Consider the following 21,195-nt stretch of genomic DNA (forward strand, 5'->3'; position numbering starts at 1 on the left):
CAAGAGCCTTAGCAAGTATCTGGAATCCCAAGGGCGACAGGTGCAGGCCATCTCTGGCAAACCATCGTGGTCTGTCGATCATGTCATCCCAGGCAAACAGAAACTGGATCCCTTTACAATGAAACCAGAAGCTTAGTCAATTGTTGAAGTCAATCATTTTGTCCTTGTACTGAGGTATCATTCTGGGTGATGACAGGATGCTACTCAGAGCTAGGGTCATACCTACCTGAGCTACAAGATTGCACAGCTCCTCCATGTCTCTTTTCATATAGTCCAGGGAGGTATGTTTCAGGTCATTCACACCAACATGGACAATGACAAAGTCATATTTGTACTTGTTGTGGAGTTACCTGAGTGCGTGCATTATGTGGCGGATCCTGGCACCCAACAGGCAGCTGACAGTAACTTTCTCCTTGTTCAGCCTGGTGAGTGGAACATCAGTGTGCCTGACTATAGAGTCACCTATGACTAGAGTGTTGGGTATGTTGTTATGCCTTCTGGGCTGTGGTTGAGTGACACACTGAATTTGTGGGCTATGTGCAAGACCTTTTTTACTTTTGAAGGACAAAAGTTGTTAAAACTAAGTTAAATTTTGTGTTTTATAACTAAAACTTGTGTTACATTACTTTTGGAGGCTGGGGTAAGTGTTTAAAGTGTTTTACACCTTTTTTTTCGTTGTTGAAAGATCTACATCTGATATTGTTGCTTTCATCTGGTCTTCAACCCATTGTTCAGATCCAAACTCAGATCCGACTCGGCCGCATTACATAGCTTGGATCCAAGAACTGAGTTCCTCCTCCTCCACCCACAGTTCCCCACTCCACCATCACTACCTCAGATCTCATTTGCTGCCATCGTGAATAGCAGGTTCCAAAATAGCTCCTCCTGGGATTATTAGCTTACTTTTTTTGCCTTTTCTCTACCTTTCTTTCCCTTCTTACTTTTTTCAGTGAGGTCTTTGCTTAAAAGAAAAAAAAAAGATAGGCTTTACTTCTTTCTTCTCTTCTAGCCATGTCTGAAGCCCCTAAGGCTGGTTTTAAAAAATGCACAGGGTGTGGGCACAAAATACCACCCTCATATACCCACACCTTATGCGTTTATTACTTAGGTGCTAGCCACCTAGAGTCCTCCTGTTCTATCTGCGCGGGCTTCAACCAGCGAGCACTGATAGACAGGAGGAACAAACTTATTCTCAAGGGCCTGCTTCCATCTTCTTCCTCTACACAGGACTCTACTTTAGGAGCACAAACTCCCTCCAGATCTGACCGGGAGCACCCAGCCTAATCCAAAGATTCAGCCACAAGCCCCAAGGAAGACAGGCCCCATAAAAGCCCTACTAACTCCAGGGCTTTTTGTTCTCCCTCCCCCAAGAGAAAGCACTCCTCTCCCTGCCAAATACTCCAGAGTTGTCACCTGAACCTGCTCCTGCCCGCACTTCCCTGGTCATCACCTCCCCCAAGCACCACTCCAGACTGGGGTCGATTCCTTCATCTGCCAGGTCCTCTCGCTTCTTCTCTGATGGCAAGATAGACAGGATTTTAATGATTTTTCTGCATGCACAGATGCAGATGAGGGTTCTACCTGCTCCATCTTCCTCCGGAGCCGTGAGCACCCAACCCCAACCATTACCTTTGGCTCATCTTCCGATCTGCCTATCGGCTTTGAAACCCTCTGGTCCGAAGCTCTTGAGTGTTGAGACCTCAGTGACGATGGGTATTCTTACCTTGATGCCAATCAGAGCTCTGATTTCTGTGGCTCTGATCAGTTCAGTGCCAATACTCTCAGAGCCGCAACTTTGGCACAGAGTGTGAGGGGTGGGCATCGGGTTAGAGGCTTTTGGATCCATCCCTACCTCTTGGCGCCTTGGCGTTTGACAGTTCAGCTCTGATGGCCTCCTTTGCACCGGGGGCGATTTGGGTTCGGGCATTTTCAATGTCGGTGGCTTCGGCTTCAGCAGAGTTGTCCTCAAGTGCTTGCTCTCCTTTGGCATTTGATGTAGTGCAGAGAGTTCTCTCCACTCCAGTGAGAGCCTTGACAGCCCCAGCTTCAGATACCTTGTCAGTTCCCTCTATATATGTGCAGCAGGCATTCATCCTGTCCTGTCAGGGACTGCCTGTTCCTCAGGCCACAAGCCTTGCTCCACAACTGGAATCCCAACCACCTTCCATTGACTCCCCTTATCTTCCCACTGAGGAGAACCATGGAAAGCACAAGTGCAAGAGGAGGCACTTGGACTCACCTCCAGTGTCTCTCACCGATGACACTGATTTTGAGGAAGGAGAAAGGTCCCTCAGATCCCCACCCAATGATGTCACCTTTGGAGACATCATGGAAATCAGGATGAAGGTGGGTGGTCTACCCAAAACCATAATCTGGAAGAATCAGTGTTCCTCAATGCCTTTGGAACAGGACCTTCTACTTCCTAGGTGTACCCCCCTGTGGATCCCTTGTTAGACCTTATCTCCTGCAGGGCATATAATGAACTGGACACGGTAGAGCCAATATCCCGCCATCCTGACAAGGTCCTTAGTGCTCCACCAGATAGGCCCCATTGGTCTAAGGGTATCCCTGTCTATGCCATGGTGGTTGCAGTGGCCACCAAAAAGGAACTTGCTCAAGAATGTTCCACTGTCCATCCCCCTAACAGGGAGTCCAGGGCTTTGAACAGATTCTGGAAGTGGGTTTATTCTTCAGCAGCCTTCACCCTGAGGGAGCTGAACTATTTGGCTCATATCACCAGGCTTCAGAGGGATCTAATAAAAGAGATCACTCAGCCTCCCACAGGGTCCATGCCTGAAGAGGAGAAGAGATCTGTCTCCTCCAAGCTGGCCACCCTCACTGCCATATCACCTCTATGAGGCTACTTTCACATGCTGTGGAAGGAACCTCTAGAGCAGCCAGCTCCAGCATTGCTATTAGACACTGTGCCTTGATGCAGCTTTGTGATATTTCTGAACCCTTCAAGGTATCATTCACCAATGCCTCTTTTGACGAGTCAGCCTTGTTCCATACGTCCATTCGCGACACTCTCTCCCAGAGTGAGAAAGATGGGAAGACTCTTTCTGCTGTAAGGATCTGCTTTGCTACCCCACAAAGCTCCTTTTCCCAGAATCAGCATGGTGGTCAGAAGTTGTGGTTCTGGAAGTCCCAGAGCTCTTCCTTTCAGACTCAGGGAGAGATTCCCTCCAGAGTTGGGGGGAAACAATGGATGCCACCCTAGGGGCAGAGGAGCATAGGGGGTCCCAGGAACCTTTCTTGGAGAAACCCTTTCCACATCCCTGAGGGGTTACCTGACTGCTCCACTCTAGAGGCAGTCAAGGGGGCATCTATTGCTTTACCCAACTGCCTGGGAAGTCATTAACACAGACCATTGGGTGTTGACCATCATATCCAGAGGGTACAACTTTCCTTTCCTGTCCAACCCCAGACCCAAAAAAAACCCTCCCCAATGTTCCACCTGATCTGAGGAAGGCAGCAACCATGGAAATTTCCATTCTGTTAAGGAAAAGAGTCACCCAGCCAGTCCCCCCAGACCAGTCTAGATCAGGCATCTATTCAAGTTTCTTTTTGGTGCCAAAAAAGACGGGGAACCTGAGACCTATACTGGACCTCACAGATCTGAACAAATCAGTTGCCAAAACAAAGTTCTGGATAGTCACTATTCAATCCATTCTCCCCATATTACAGGAGAATGACTGTATGTGCTCCATAGATCTCCAGGATATGTACTACCATATAAAGATGGAGAGGTGCTCCAGAGGATTTCTCTGCTTCCAGTTGGGAGCCAATCACTTCCAGTTCCAAGTACTGCCCTTTGGTCTTACCACAGCCTCCAGGGTATTCACCAAAGTCATGGCAGAAGAGGCATCCCAGCACAGACTGCAGGGTTTCCAAGCATTCCCATACCTGGATGACTGGATTATAGCTGCTTTTACTGAACATCGACTCTTGCTAGCCAGGACTTACATCTTACAACTAGCTCAGTACTTGGGAATTTCTATCAACTTGAAAAAGTCACATCTCCAGCCAGTACAAGTCCCAGACTTTATAGGACCATGTCTTGACACATTACAGTTCAAGGTCTTTCTCCCCCCCCCCCCAGTGAATCCTGTCATTGCAGCTTCATATTAGGCAAATTCTACACATTCCATACCCCCTGGCAAACCTGGTCCTTTGAGTTGTGGGGTCCATAGCTGCATGCATTACCATTACTTCCACAGCCTGTCCTCATATGAGAATCCTCCAATGGACCCTGGCAGTGCAGTGGTCTCTCTTGGACCTTCCTCTCTCTCATCCAGTTTGATTGTCAAGGGTATGCAAATTTTCTCTGATGTGGTGGCTTCACCCTCAAAATTTTCTGGATGGTTGTCCTTTATTACCTCCTACACCCTCAGCCATGGTGACCACAGATGCTTCCCATTTGCAGTGGGGGGCATTACCTGGGACAGACTGTCCAAGACATGCGGTCAGCCCTGGAGACCAACTTGCATATAAATGTTCTGGAGATGAAAGCAGTGCTTCTGGCATTGCAAGCACTTCAGGACTCTCTTCCGACCGGGACTATTGCTATAGTCTGGTATATAAACAAACAAGGGGGAACCATATCCTATCCCCTATGTTGAGAAGCCATGAGACTGTGGGAATGTTGTGACTCATATTCTGAGGAAGTCCAATGTTCTAGCCGACAGGCTCAGCCGAACCCTGCTGATGCCATACAAGTGGTCTCTCAACCAGCAGTGGCGAACATGATCTTCCAGAACTGGGGTCATCCTTGCTGAGATCTCTTTGCCTCTCCTTCCAACACAAAGTGCAGCAAGTTCTTTGCCCTAATTCCTCCACCAGGGAATCCCCAAGAGACGCTCTAGTTCATGCTTGGCCACCCCTGTCTTCTGTATGCATTTCCTCCCTTACCTCTTATTCCAAAATTCCTTCAGAAAGCCAGGATGTCAAAGTGCAAGATCATCCTCATTGCCCCATTCTGGCCTTGACAGATCTGGTTTCCCATGCTATGGTCTCATCTATTGTGTCCTCCCTGGACTCTGTATCCATCTCAGGATCTTTTTTCACACTCATCCGGTCGCCCTCACCTGGACATTGTCAATCTCAGGTTGACAGCTTGGCTAATCCACTTCCGATGATGGCTAGATTTCCTGGGCTGTCATCCTCTGTTAAGAACATCATTTTAGCAGCCCACAAAGCTTCCACTAGGAAAATTTATGCTAGTAAGTGGAAGAGATTTTCTATCTGGGCCCAGCAACACAAAGTTGACCCTTTTTCTGCTCCTGTTCCTTTTATCTTGGATTTTCTTTCTAACCTTTGTCTCAAAGGTTCCAGTTCATCTACCATTAAAGTTCAGTTAACAGCCATTTCTAATTACCTTGTTGGTTTTAATGCCTCTTCTTTGGCTTCTTTAAAACTTTGCAAAATATTTCTCAAAGGTACTTTCCTTTTCCATCCGCCTGTTAAAGAACTCATTCCCCCTTGGGAACTCACCTTAGCCCTTCAGCCCCCCATTGAGCCAGCTGCCAAAGTGGATCATCAATGCTTATCCTGGAAAACTGCTTTTCTCATAGCTATTACCTCAGCAAAGAGAGTTTCAGAACTTCAAACGTTATGCATTAAGCCCCCGTACCTTATTTTTCATAAGGACAGAGTTACTCTCTGCACTAATCCCTCATTTGTCCCCAAAGTTGCTTCGGAGGGCAACATCAATGAAGAGATCAACCTACTGTTTTTTTTCCCTAACTACCAAAACAAAGGGGAATACCGACTCCATTCTCTGGACGTACATAGATAGTTGAGATTTTATCTGGATAGAACCAAATCCTTTCGCAAGTCAGATAAATTATTTGTCTCCTTTTTGAAGTCCAGACTAGGAATAATGGTTTCAAAGGTGACAATTTCTAATTGGATTTCCAACCCAGAGCTGTTGGACATGCTCCACGTAAAGAAATCCCAATCCCTCCGAGCTACATGCTCTAGGGACCGAAACCTTTCCACCACAATAAACAGAACATGCTGGAGGGATAGATTCCTGTCTCAGAAACTTCCCATACTCTGGAACAAACTACCTATCTATATCAAACAAAGCTCCTCATTAGCACTCTTCAAGAAGAATCTTGATGATTGGATGGGAGATAGGAAATTCACCCCAGGGATCACTTCTGTGGCTCTGCTTGACAGGGGCACAGGAAAATAATTTTCTTGTGTGGCAAAAGCCAAGGTACTATTTGGCTAGGCTTATATAGGCCCTAGGGCCAATAGCCTAGTACCTACCTATGACCCTATGAAGTGTATTCACTTGATTTATAATTTAAAACGTATTCCCTTACCAGACAAAGTGAAAGCCCATTCCACCAGATCCATTTCTACCTCCTCTGCATTCTGGTCCAAAGTTTCCATAGATGACATCTGTACTGCAGCTATGCGGGCTAATCCTCATCCCTTTATCAACCACTACAAATTGGACATGATTTCCAGAAGGTGACTGTCCTTTAGCTCTGCCATGCTCTGGAACATCCTTCCTTAGGGCTACACAGGGTCTATGTAGCTAGGGACTTAGTCCCATGGGTTGAAGACTAGATAAAAGCAACATCAGATAAAGAAGTCATGTCTTTACCATAACATTCTATCTGTGTTGCCTTTCATCTGTCTTCAACCTTCTCCCCCTTCTGTCCCCCTTCCTTGTTTCCGAGGACCAATGAGATGGAGCTAAGACCATTCCTAGTCACCTTTGAGCTCCTGAAGATGGTGTGTTATTTTTTTCTGGTATAAATATTTCTTATTCTTCTGCTCTGGCTGTTTCAGCAAACCTGATCTGAGGTAGTGATGGTGGAGTGGGGAATTGTGGGTGGAGGAGGAGGAGCTCAGTTCTTGGATCCAGGCTATGTAATGTGGCTGAGTCAGATCCGAACCCATAGGCTGAAGACAGATGAAAGAAAACAACACAGATGGAATGTTATGGTAAGAACATAAATTATTTTTTTTTAATATATACCCATTTCACTGACTACTGCCAATCTTCCTTGGGATTCAGGTATCAGTTTCAGCTTCACCATGGAACATCCTCCTGGTTCCTTAATTCTTTCTTCTTCCAGACACAATAAGATGAAAATTGCCAAACAACCTGTGCCCAATCAGCAGGCTACCAATTTGCCTAGCTGCAGATGGGTGACTCTTCTGTGGACTTTTCTGGTTTCTCACACCATTTGTTTTTTTTTTTCCTTAGCTCCCTCTGGTGTATGCCCTACAGCCACTATAGACTGGGGCTAAGACACATCTTCTGTGGCTGTTGGAGTGCCTTTGGTGGGCAGGGGGAAACCACTCTTGTCATTCTCAGAGAAAGGAGCAGGAATACCTCTTTGCTTAGCCAGACTGGGATGCTACTATCTAGGGAGGATTTGCCTGTCAAAAGTAGATCCATTTCTCTAGCAATTCTTGTCAAAAAAAAGCAGAAACATAGACATTTATCTTCTGTTGTATCTGTTACTTTAGACAGGAGCGATTTGTTGGTCTTAGCTCAGGACCCTTCCAGTTCTGGTGTTACTGGTAAAACAAAAATAAATGTTTCATTGTCTGATGATTTTCAGGACATTGAACAGGAAAAATGACTATGAAGGAACAACTTCTATTTTCTTTCCTAGGTTTCTTATTCTAACTCTGACAAGAGTACGTCTTCCAATAGTGCTATAGAAGGATTTTCTTCTTCTGAAACCATATTCAGAATGAATCAGTTGTTTTAGATGGAACATAATGACATTCCACTGTCTTTAAAAAATATTGTGATTTATTACAACTGGAATTTCATGAATCTACTCTAACTCGTTCAATTCTTGCAGTATTGGGAGATGTTTTTATTACAGTTTGTAACTTTCTTGACAGCCAGCACGCTGTCCCAAAGAAAGCAGATAGCTTACACAAAGTTCTTCGGTCTTATAAGTTTTTATTTTCTAATCCCAAATCTGACCCAGCAGTGATTCCCTCTGTAAATCTTACTGCTGCTGCTAATTATCTGTTAAATGCTAATCTTCACCCTCTGATAAGGATGGGAAAACCTTTGAAAGATTTGGGGAAAAATATGTATTCTTCTGCAACACTTATGTTTAGATTTCTTAATTGTCAAGCTCATGTTAAGGTTTATGCTTACTTCTTTTGAGAATATGAGGAACAGTATAGCTTCTCTTCCTGCTTCTGAGGAAAAATATTTTTTGTCTAATCTTATTGTTTCTATATCTCTAGTGACTAAACATTCCTTGAAGTGCGCTTGGGATTCATCTGATACCACTTTCAAAGCTGCTGCTACTGGAACTCTTATGATAAGGTTTGCTTTGTTGTGTGCACAAAACCTTCCTGAGGATTTTAAAACTAAAAATGTGAATGTTCCTTCTGGTAGAGAAGTAGTTTGGATCATCTGATACAGGGATCCTTAAAATGTGATGAGAGAGGGAAGCTGAATCAGAAAGTTTTTCAGATTTTTCAGCCTTTCTTTTCTAAACTTGTCAAAGGTTTTACAGCTGCCCCTGCACCATTTTGTAAAAAGCAAAATAAGCACAAGCAGCAAGCTGCTGGCAATCAGAATTTTAAAAACTAAAGAAAAGATGCCCCCCCCCCAGAAACAAGAACAGTTTAACAAGTCTGAATGACTTATCTACAGTATGCCCCCCCCCCCCACCATTCCTACTCTGGAAAGCCTTTAATTCTTCCAGAAAGTCTAGTTCTCTATTTTTCTCTTTGACAACAAATAATCTCAACCAAACTGGTTCTTAAAGAGATTCATTAGGGATACAGATGTCAGTGGGACTCTCTTCCTTTTCAGGGGATTGCTACTCATCTGTCAGATTAAGCTTTTTTCTTTCCTGTCATTCAGCATCTACATATTCAGGGGGTGATAGGAGCTGTCCCTCATTCTCAGAAAGGGAATGTTGTTATTCAGGGATGTTGCCCATGCTAAAGAAATAAGCTTTGTGGAAACCAGTTTTAGATCTTTCATTTCTAAACCAGCTTGTGAAAGTTCCAAAGTTCAAAACATTGTTCTTTCATGATCTGTTACCTCTTATTTCCCCATTAAATTTGTCAGTGACCTTAGATTTAAAGGAAGCTTATCATCAACTCCTATACCACCAAATATAAAAAGTTTCTTAATGTTTTCTGTGTCTGAATCACACTTTTAGATCTCTGCATTACCTTCTGTGTTATCCGCTGCTCAAAGGGTATTCAGAAAGTGTCAAGATCCAGTGATAGTCTAATGCAGACTGCAGGGTATTCACATGGGTATTCACATTTGTTCCATATTCAGATGAGTCGCTTGTCTTTGTAGAGTTTTTTTCAAAGTGTTAGGAATCTCTCAATTGGGTGAGGCATCTGCTTCACAGATTTCAAGAGAACATCCAAAAGTCTTGTTTGACTCTTTCCCACAGTTTTGTTTTCCTTGGTTGTCTCTTTGCTTTTCTTCCACATGAAAAAGTTGATTTATATTTAACTGTATTCATGAGTTTTTCCAGTCAGACCAAAGTCTCAGCAAGGGAATTTCTCAGGTTTCATGGCATCTATGATTATAATTCCTTTATCCAGAATCTGCATGAGAAAAAATCAGTGGTAACTAAAATCAGTATGGTCCAAACATCAGTACCCTCTGTCATTCCAGCCTACTGTTTTGAGATTTGTAGAAAGGGAACTCCTTTGGTGGAGAGACCATTTTTATCAGACTCCAGGTCTACCATTTTCCCTTCCACCTGCAGCACAGTCTGTAAATACAGATGTCTTGACTTGTCTAGGGGATCAGTGTCTATGAGAGTAAAAGTGCAGGGTCTGTGGGAGAAAAAAGGATAAATCAAAACATGCAAACTAAAAATATGTTGATACTAATAAATACCCTCAACTCTCTGTCAGGTATGGTCCCCAGATAATTACAAGTGGTGACAACATCTCAGTAATGCTGCACATAAACAAATGGGGAACCAGATCTCACCATTTATGCAGACTAGCTATGGCACCCTTTGATAGAGCTTTTCAGCACACACTCACTCTGCAAGCATCTTACATCCCATTAGAGCAACATTTTGTGGCAGACAAGTTGAGCAGGACTAGGACAAACCCGCATGAATGGAAACTGAATCAGGGGGTATTCCAGGAATTGATCCAGCTGTTGTGAATTCCTCAGATAGATCTGTTTGCCTCCATTCACAACAGTCAGCTGCCAAAATTATGCTCTAGGACTCCTTGCAAAAAGGCCTGGAAAACAGATGCATTTTCTTTTCCTTGGACAGGAATGTTCCTATTTGTTTTTCCTACCCTTTCCACTAATATTCAGGGTCATTCTGAAGATTTAGAAGGACTCTGTAAAGATCACTGTGGTGATGTCCTTCTGGCCAAGGTAACAGTGGTTCACTCTTCTTTTGAAATAGCCAAGGCAATTACCGCAAGCTTCCTCACAGACCGGACCTACTCACACAGGACAGGGGATGTTTGATGTACTCCATCTTGAAACAACTTCAACTAACTGCCCGGTTGATACAGTTGTAATACTGTTTAAGCACTTGTTTTCTGAGGATGTGCAACAGGTATTAAAGGAGGCAAAAAACCTGCTACTAGGAAATCGTATATTAGTAAATATAAAAAAAATTCTAGTTGATGCCAAGATAAGAACCAGGACTCTTTTAAGGCCAAAATGTATCTAGTTCAAAAATATTTTTGTAAGTTATTACCTAGTTGCCTTACTTTACTCCTCTATCAAGGTACAATAGTTGGCCATTTCAGCATGTCTGCCCATGGGTCCTCCTCTTTCAATGCATTCCCATTTTAAAATGTGTTTGAAGGAGGTCTTGTATATATCAGATTGCCTAGAAAACAGGTGATGTATCCTTGGGATTTCACCTTTGTTCTGGAAAAATTAACTGTTGCTGTATTTGAACCAGCTCATCAGATTGATTTGATGTTCTTAATAGGGAAAACAGTTTTTCTGATGGCTCTGAATTCTACAAGAAGAGTATCTTGAGTTGCAAACTCCTATGGTGGGTCAGTCTTATCTCATTTTCTACAAGGATAGTGTTTCCATGGAGAAAGAACTCTCAATTCTCTGGAACTCCAAACATTTCTCAGATATCTTGACAAAACTGAAACTTTAAGAAACTCTGACCAGTTACTTATCTCTTATGAAGGTAAGAAAAATGACAAACTGTCAAAGCAGGCTATTTCCAAATGGTTGTCTCATGCTATTACCTGTTGTTATACCTACCACAATAAGGCAATTCCAGACAGGGACAAGACTCACTCTACTAGGGCCTTGGCTTCATCTGTGGCTTTTTGGAAAGGGGTGAGTTGTAGACGTGTTCTACAAGCAGAAACTTAGTCATTTGTACATGTTTGTTTGGAAAACACTATAAACTAGATTGTTATTACTGATTTAGAGCATACTTGGTAGGACCATTCTCCAGGAGGTTCTGAACCCTCATCCTTCCTCCTGCCAGTCAGTATAAGCTATGGCTGAATACCCATATAGCTAAAGCTAGTGCAGCAGTGATCAAATGAAGAACATAGTGCAGTTATGTAAGTAAACATACCGTAACAGTAGGTGTTCAAATGATCACCTCAGCATTCACCTCTCCCTCCACCCCCCCCCCCTTATTTTTGTATGTTTTTGTTGCCAGGATAAATATTTTCATTTTTTATTTTCCTAGCATTTACCTGTTTCAGGGCTGCAGCATTGCTGTCTCAATTGGCATGAAAGTTCTGAATGGCTTGGCACCCAAACCACTTTTTTTCAGCTCCACTTGGGCTGGAAATGGTTTAGGTGCATGGAAGGTGCACATAAACTTTTGAAGTTGTCTGGCTGTTATATCCTTGGCTAAGGTTAGTGCAGCATTCAAACATGTACTGTTATAACTTTACTTACATAACTGCACTTTCATGTTCATTTTGATCCCGTCTAGATATTGAGCTGTGGTCACCTGTGGCACCACTGTCTACGTACTTGAATCTGGGAAGTGTTGCAGTCTTTAGTCCTTTTAGCTTTATGGTCTGTTTCACTTCCATCAGTTCCTGATCATCAACATCCCTCTTTTTCTCATTGTCTGCATGAGTTCAGTTTAATCATTGCTGCTTCTCTTGGTTCAGAGCCAGTCCCCCACCATCTTAGACTGTCAAGCCTGACTGTCACCATACTTCTGTCATGTAGGCCAAGTTAAGATGTGTCAACAAGATGTAATGAATCCCCCTGTCGATTCATTCTTGGTCTCACAGTGAAAGACTTTTAAGCATTAGTCCTTCATGCGAGATTAGGGGGGAACACTAGCTTGACATGTAGAATTCTGTCTTCTTGGTTTGGGAAGGTACCTAAAAAAAAGTACAATATCTCAGTTAGTACCACTCCCAAGGTCACCATTACTACTTTCTCAAATTAATTAAGATAGTAGCCTGCACCAGGAATGGCTCTCTACTACCCATGTGGCACAAGATCTTGGGCACTTGACTGTGCAGGCAGGGGAGGATGGCCATGACAGTCATTAGGAGAGGCGGAGGTGGTGCTGGGTACATATCTTATGACCTCAGAGCCGGGGGGAGGTAGAATAAGTGTTCTGGATCAGGATTTCCACCACCTGAGCCACCATATAATGGTAGCTGTCATTATCAAATGGGTTAGAATATTAGCTCAGGGCATGGGTTAGGCTAACTCTAATAAAAATAAATAAATAAAAAATAAAAATGTTCTCATTGTAGGTATGCCAGTAGTAGCATAAACACCCTGATTACTTCCAGGATGATTGTGCCTCCAGGCAACTCTCACCCTAGGGAATATGAAAGATAGAGGACCTCCCAGAGATGAACCAAATGGACCATTCCAATTGGGGAAGGGTTGAGGATCAGCATAGTAGAAGGGGAAAAGTTGTGGAAAAATAGCTAGTTCAGCAGTATTACTTATTAACTATAGTTTGATGGCAACTATTGCTACTAGCTAAAGGTCTTTTTCATAGATTTTTAAGTGTCCCCAGGTTACCTTATTAAAGATTATCAACTCCAACCCATATCCTGTCCCTAACCCCAACTCTCCAGCTTAACCTAGAAAAAAACGTACCTGTAACACTATCATTATGCAGGCAATTTATGTTTGATGTCAGTGATGGGTAAACAGATAGAAAAAATGGAATTGATTGTTTTCCTTTTTTTGAGCTTTGGATTTTGATATTTTAGGTTGTCAGTGGTTTGATTATTTGATGTCCTGGGAAAGATATTTATGATTCAGTCTTTCAGCATTTCACTCAGTTTAACATAGACTCGGCTAGATATAATCTGGGGCAAAAGTATAAGATCCAGGACACCTTTCAAATATTGATTTTTAGAAGGGACAAGGTAACGCTTTGGAGCCAAATCAGGAACAGATGAATGCTACATAAAGGGGTGTAGCAATTCATGAATGGTGGTGCACAAGCAATGCAAGGGTACTTGAAGGGCTAAAGAAGAAATGCAGTTTGTTGACACCCTGATGGATGGAGTCCTGACTATGACTAAAACAACCAAAGACTGATTAATGGCTCAGGAACTGGGAGAGCCAGGTGGAGGATGGTTTGCCCATCCTGGGGGGATGGAGGCAGCCCGGTCCACTGCAGTGCTGGCACCTGCTGGAGAAGAGGTGGATGGTATACATTGGATAGGTGGAGATATGTTACTGGATCTGACAAGCCATGTTTGTGTGGTAACTTTTATGAGGCATGTGTAGTAACATGCACGCCCACACAGAAGGACAATACATGCCCTCACATGTGTGAGCTTGCATGTCAGCTACCAGGGAAGAGGTTAGACTTTCAAGAAAAAGCCCTTATGGCTGCATGGATGATAACCTCCTGCATTCAGTTCTTGTTCCACAGAGAAGAAATGTGTGGTGTGATCATGGATGGGCTGATGGTTGGTAGGTAATCAATGAAGATATGATTCAAAGAAAACAATGTTCAGTGACAGTATGTAAGATATCGCTGCATGTTCCTGTCATTAAATAATGCTTGCTACTTTTCAGAAAAGTCTGAAACCTTTTCTTGAAAGTTAAAAGGAGATAAAAAATTGCACACAGAAGTGTTTCCTAATTATTTACTGTTGTCAACCTGCGGTGAATACAACTCCTTGGTTTACTTCTATGCCCATTGCTTCACAGACATCTACAATTTTCTTTTTAAAGAATTAACAGCCTGTAATAATTCAGCATCTCTCATACTTGTAAGACTAGGAAAGTCAAATATGCACTAAAGCCATTTACATATATGCATACTTTAGTAATTGAATAAATATATACTGTTTGTACTTGTATACATACCACTACAACTTACAGTGTATTCATCTTGCAGTTTATGATCCTGATGAGTTTATTGTCTCAGACTTAAAAAAGAAAGAGAAAAGAAGGTATGAGAAAAATGAAGGCCAAATAAAATATTAACAAAGAATTTTAGCAACAAATAAACAGTGACAAAACTGAACACCTGAGCAGGTTATACTGTCACAGTTTATGTCCTATGGTGCTTATTGTACCAAATGGTAAAATATATTGAAAACAAACAAGATGAGAGCATGATGAACACTAAATGATCATTTACAAACAAACATGCAGACTGCCAAGGAATAAAGTAAAACCAGAGTATACTAAAACATTGATACAGTTCAGTTACTGTTTGAGCCAGACAGCATCCACCATCCTTTTCCCCAAGTACTGGCATGCCCAACCTCACCAGTACACTCTGTCCATTGCTCTTCCTTAGACGTCCCATTGAATGAGTGAAAGATTACAAGAGTAGGCGGAGCTAGAGGAGCTCATGCAGCAGTCTTAAATCCACCAAAAGTTTTTCTTTTTCCCATCTGCCATGTTTTTTTTTACAGCCCAGGCAAACTGCATAATGACATTATTTCTGTGCCATTACAGCTAAAAGAGTTGAAAGCAAGGATGGCAACCTTCATCTCAATGGGAGAACAGTATTTTACTGCACTGTTTTAAAACACAGCTCAGTAAACTTTTTCTTCAGTTCACGATGAGCAGGCTCAGAACTTCAGCTAGTCTAAGCTAGTCATTTGCTGTGGCCAGAAGCAGAATAAAACCATTATGAAACTCCTTTTTTTCAGAAAAAATATTTTCTTGAAAAATTTGGACAGGCTTTACCCCTGCTGCCCAATAGAACCAGCTGCCTTGAATAAGAGCACACCCATATGCAACTTGGTTCTGCTGTTATCAGTGCAAAATCCAAACTTTGGAGTGTGAGCTCTGTTCACATAGACATTGCTAAAGTGCATAGTAAAATGCCTTGCAACTGAGACAGTATGACTGCTTTTACAGAGCAGACTGATTATTTTTATGACAGCTGCAGTGCTATATTTTACATGTCGTATTTACTCAACCTGCCCACTCTATCAGGGCTATGCTGGAACCCCTCATATGTAATTTGCATATCTTTTATTTGAATTAATAGTATGAACTTCAAAAAAAAAAAAACACAAGCAAATTGCATTTCGTGGATGATTGGCCAAATCAGGCTTAACTCTGAAGGTTCATTGTAAATGGGGTTTCCTCTTAGCCTCAAAAAAGAGAGCCTCTGTATTTGATTATAATCTCAGTGAGGTGCAAGAGTAAAACCCCAGTTCTTGGAAAGTATGGACGGCTTTCCCTTTGAAAAAAAAAAAGACATTTTACACCTTTTAGAATTTTTGAAATGATTCACCTGAATATACCTTTGCACTGGTATCTTTGAGTTAGTCACCTTAGACTCTTTCTCTGCTTGTGAGAGGCATGTTGTGGCCAGCAGGTATATGAAGTATCTACACTATGATTTCAGAGAGTCTGAATCAGATACTGAAATTCTGTAATATGGACCGATGTACAAGTCTCTTGCAAAATGAGCAGCCTTCTTAGAAACCATTTGTAGATCATGAATCTCAGTATGAGCATAGCCATACAAAGATCAGCAGCTAAAAATATAAATAACATAGAAAATTACATTGAGTAAATCATCAAATGAGGCAAAATCGTTAACATGCATACTTTGATAGAAAATAAGATTTTTAGCTTGAATCTAAAAGAAAAGAAAAATATTACAAATGCATAAAGGGAGCGAGTTTAACAAAATAAGGACAGTGGCAGTATTCACAAGCCTAATCTGCAGTTGTTTAGCCCAACTCAATTTCTAAAAGACCCATAAATCCAGAGACTGTTTACATACACAATTGCATACTTGGAAGAGAACCAAAGACAGAGAAGATGCAAATGAAGTCACTTGTTATCATCTATGATTTGCTAAGGAGGAAAGTGTCTGGGCGATCTGACATTTAGGAGGCCACAACTGTGGCTAACTGAACAAAACAGATGGGTAGCAAACTGGCTCACTGATAAAACCCACCTAGTCAAAATAGGGGAAGCCACCTCAAGTAGTAGACCCATAACAAGCAGTGTATCCCAGGGATCGGTCTTGGGGCCTCTGCTGTTTGGGATATACTTCTCAGAGGTGCAGGCCAAATCTAGTGGGCTATGGCTGACCAAGTTTGCAGATGACTGCAAGCTGGGTGCTGTCATCAATTCCCCTAGTGATGTGGACATCTTCCAAGAGGGTCTCACCCAAGCAAATGACAAGTGCCAGAAACATGGCCTCAAACTGAATGCCAAAAATCCCTTTTGGGGAGAATGATGTCCACACAAATTATTACATTGATAATAAGGCACTAAGCATGCAGTCAGTTGTGAGGGACTTGGGAACCTAGGTTGATAGGAAACTGACTTTTGACCACCATATTGTCTCCATTGTATGGAAAGCTTTCTACATGGCCCACCTCATTAGTAAGGATATCTCATCCACGGACATGGTGGTCATAACATCCCTGTATTCTTCCCTTATAAGACCGATTGTTGAATACAATGTCCCTTTCAGCATGTACCTCACAAAGCACATGCAGCAGCTGGAGAGACCACAAAGATTCCTCATCCAGAGAATCCAGGGCCTCAAATATCTACCCTACACAGATAGGCTAAAAGTCCTGTCCCTCTACTCAGTCTCTTGCAGACTTCTCAGAAGTGACCTCTGTCTGGCACACAAAGCAATCTCTTACCCTATCCTGATGGGACTGCTGCATATCCGCAAGTCAAGCTCCAGTCAAGTAACCCACATGTGAGACCTCAACCTGGTCTGTGATATCAATAAGACTTGTTGGAGGGACAGATTTGTGTGCCAGAGACTCTCCCTTTTGTGGAACAGACTCCCTCTCCACATAAAGCAGAGTACCTCATTAAACCTTTTTAAGTGCAACCTGGATAACTGGATGGGAAAAGGAAAATACACCTGTGGGATTCCACCTATGTCCCTGATGGACAGTGGCATAGCGTTCTGAATTGTTGGAACATGGACTAAATTCTTGGCTAGGCTTGTAAGGGCCTCAGGGCCAATAGCCTAGTAACTTCCTATGATCCCATGGGTTTACCTTCATATCATCGATCCTACTATCGGCAAAACCGCTTCCGCGAAACCCGAAGTGCAAACGTCTCCAAAGTCGAATTCCACATAACCGAATGGCAAAGCCTCACCCCCTTTTTGACCCATGGTAGCACTGGGGTGGAGGTGTGGCACGGCCGGAAATGTTGAATTCGACATTATTTCAATATTTGGAATGTTTCAGAGTTTTGGTTTTGCTGAAACGGTTCGCTTAAGTGGCCAGTTGATCATGTGTGATTGACTATATGAAGGTTAACCAATCCTATGATCATTGATGGTCCCACCAAACCGATAGAATACAAAGGGTGTCACAATTACTCTCTGAATTCAGATAAAAAGACAACTTTCCGATGTAATAAAGCTGCTTAACAAAATTTTGTACTACACCTCTCATTGTTGTTAAACTGTAGTCTTATGCTACAGGACAATAGCAACCAGTGGCAGTCACCAGCATACAGCAGCAAGAAGCCTTTAAAGTGTTGTAATGCACTTCACTGTCTCGCTCTCTCTTTCACACAGACACACACACACACACACACACAGACACACACACACTCACGCATGCACGCACACACATGCACACACACACACACACACACACACACACACACACACACACACACACACACACACACACACACACACACACACACATACATACACCAAAGGTGTGGCAAACTGAAGTGTCTAACAGCTTTTAAAGCGCTTTTTCATCAGAGAGACACTTATGACATTTACCACCTGACCCACTTTGCAAGGGACAGTCCCGCTTTGGGCATTTGTGCCCTGCAAAAAAATTGTAAAAATGGCAAATGTCCTGAGATTTTAGGACAGAATTATTTCCTATATTTTATTTAATAGTTGCATAAAACAGTTATTCTGTATCTGAAACACCTAAATGTTATAAGAAACAGAATAAGCAACTAAAATGCTACAAGAATAAGCTTTTATTTAGGCAAGAAAGAGAAGTTCTGTCCTTTGTACTGGCCGTGGTTATGTTTCGGCCTGCAAAAACTGCCATTTGTACCAAAAATGTCCCACTTTGGGCATTTGAAAAGTTGGCAACTCTAACTTATGTCTGCTGACTTTGGAGCAGCACTAAGTCTTTTATGGCTTCAATATAGCATTCTTGGGAATTCCCAGAACATTTTAACTCAAATCCTTGTCTATTATTCTCTAGATTTTACCCTGTACAAACCATATACCCCCTACCTGACCTCTGTTTGTGCTAACACTATCAGGATCATCCTATCACAACAGCACTGACTAAAACAATCTTCCAACCATTCATCAAGCAATCACCTGCCAGCCAGTCAAGAGTATTCCATGAGAGTTTTGAATAAAAAAAAACATAACAGTCACTAGAATAAGCCACATTACCCACAACTTGATGAAAATAAACAACATTTTTTCTCTAGCTAAAGGCATATACCCTCCAATCTCTAGGGATGGGGTACTAGATATTTAAACTACAGTACAGTCCAAATGATATTACCCCCCCCCCCCCGCAGCCTAATCATTAAGAAATACCAAGAAAAGAACATGACCAGCTTTTAACAAAATGTGTTCAAATCATCTGAGTACCTTAATCCATTCTCACAATCAAAATAAATATGAATATACAAGCATATTTCTTTTGAGAGATAAACATACTCCAGTCAAGAATATAAACTATATCATTCATCAATCACAGTGTCACTCAAAATAGCTCCATCAGCCTCAGTAGAACTAAATAGGACAGAGGTAACAAGAGAAAGTAATGTAGAAGGGCCAAGATTTAAATTGGCTGCATAATTCTGTTTCAGTATTTAGCACAAGCTATAAATATAACTGACTCAATTCCGTTTGAGAGAGATTTATCAAACTATAAATATCATTAACATGAACACATACTTCATTCTTCAAACATCTTATATCAAATCTTGATCTTTTAATGTATTTAAACAACAATCAAAAATGTACCTAGTTTGAACAAGACTTTTGATCAAAGTGATTAACTAGCAATAGTCCCTGAATTGTACTCAGCTTAGTTAAAGGCTCTAGATATGTTGTCATTATATCAATAGTTACACTTATATATAAATCCTTAATGTAGGAGTCTGACACAAGGAAGACATCAGCGCACCTGATGCAGACGCAATTCCAGAAGACACACTGAAGGTAGACCAAGTACTTAAGTATTCAGCGTAGGATAATTATGGATTCCACACATGCCGGTCTGATTCCAAAACACATCATACGCACACAGAGCAACTCAAATTTGACAAATAGCCATACTGACTCCATTTCTGAATTCTTTGGTACATACTTTTCGGGTGTCAAGGAATTTAAGTGAATACTATGGATTATGCCAAAATCTGTAGCAAAATTGAAAAAATATATAAAAATGCAACCTGCTGTTAATATACTGTGATAGGCTTTAGTGATGCAAGCCATAAATGAGGTTGTGGCTGTGTGTCCTAGAAGGCAGCCAGCTAGAGTCAAAGCAAGGCTGCAACTAAACCAGTTGTCAGACCAGCAAATAGTCAACAAATACTGTCTAGACAGGCAACTGGTGCAGGGTGTCCGCAACATGTGTGCCTTACACATGTCTATGCAGACACTGCAAGGAAACCCCACTGACTGTTCTACAGCTAGCAGACTCACATTCAAGCCATAAATGAGGTTGTGGCTATGTGTCCTAGAAGGCAGCCAGCTAGAGTCAAAGCAAGGCTGCAACTAAACCAGTTGTCAGACCAGCAAATAGTCAACAAATACTGTCTAGACAGGCAACTGGTGCAGGGTGTCCGCAACATGTGTGCCTTACACATGTCTATGCAGACACTGCAAGGAAACCCCACTGACTGTTCTACAGCTAGCAGACTCACATTCTGAGCAGCCAGTGCAGTCATAATCTCACCGGGTTTGCGCTCTTGTCTTTTATGTATGACGCATAACTGATGTGTCACGCAATCTGTGGCATGGGCAAGTGGACAGACATCTGATGCCATTGCTGCAACTGTTTATTTGTGGCAGCAGGGGGCAAACACCCTTTGACACCTGGCCATGGACAACATTTGCTCGCTTGGGTCTACCGCGATGCCCTGTTCCTGGTTGTTGTGTAGAACTGCCAACAGCAGTGATCTCAGCTGTGGTATGTTGGTCAGTGGCCTCACCCTGTTCAACGTTCACTGTGACAGCATTCTCTGAATGGCTAGACAAGTGGACCTCCATATCTGAGACTACTTCTGCTGCAACATCACTGTCAACCTCATGGATGGACTCTTCAAAGAACTCAAGGTCCTCTGTAACAGGGTCTATAATACCATGCTGAGACACATCATGAGCAACATCATGATCGCTGGATGGGCTGCTGGATGATACAAATAGTCGATGTGCTACAAGATACAAAGACAGAGATCAGGACACTATGCCTACATCACATGATGGATATCAAAGACATATGAAATTTATATCTCACTGCAATGTTACAAATAATAATGACTTCACTTGCAGCCTATTGTATGTATGTTTCATGGAATGTACATAAAATATACGTGTAAAATCTGTTTACATGGTCAACATACATGAAATATGCGATGCGTAAAAAGTAACACACCTGCAAACATTCATGGCAAGATGGTGGTGTTGAACAGGAATGAACTTCAACTAGTTTAGGGAAAAAAAAGCATTACAGATCATATAATTTTCACCATTAATCAGGACGTTGATGCAGACTATCCAAGGAATGGTAAGAAGGACATAGTAT

Source organism: Protopterus annectens, chromosome 9.part0 (genome assembly GCF_019279795.1).
Source record: "Protopterus annectens isolate FY-2018-M chromosome 9.part0, PAN1.0, whole genome shotgun sequence".
Classification (NCBI taxonomy): domain Eukaryota; kingdom Metazoa; phylum Chordata; order Ceratodontiformes; family Protopteridae; genus Protopterus; species Protopterus annectens.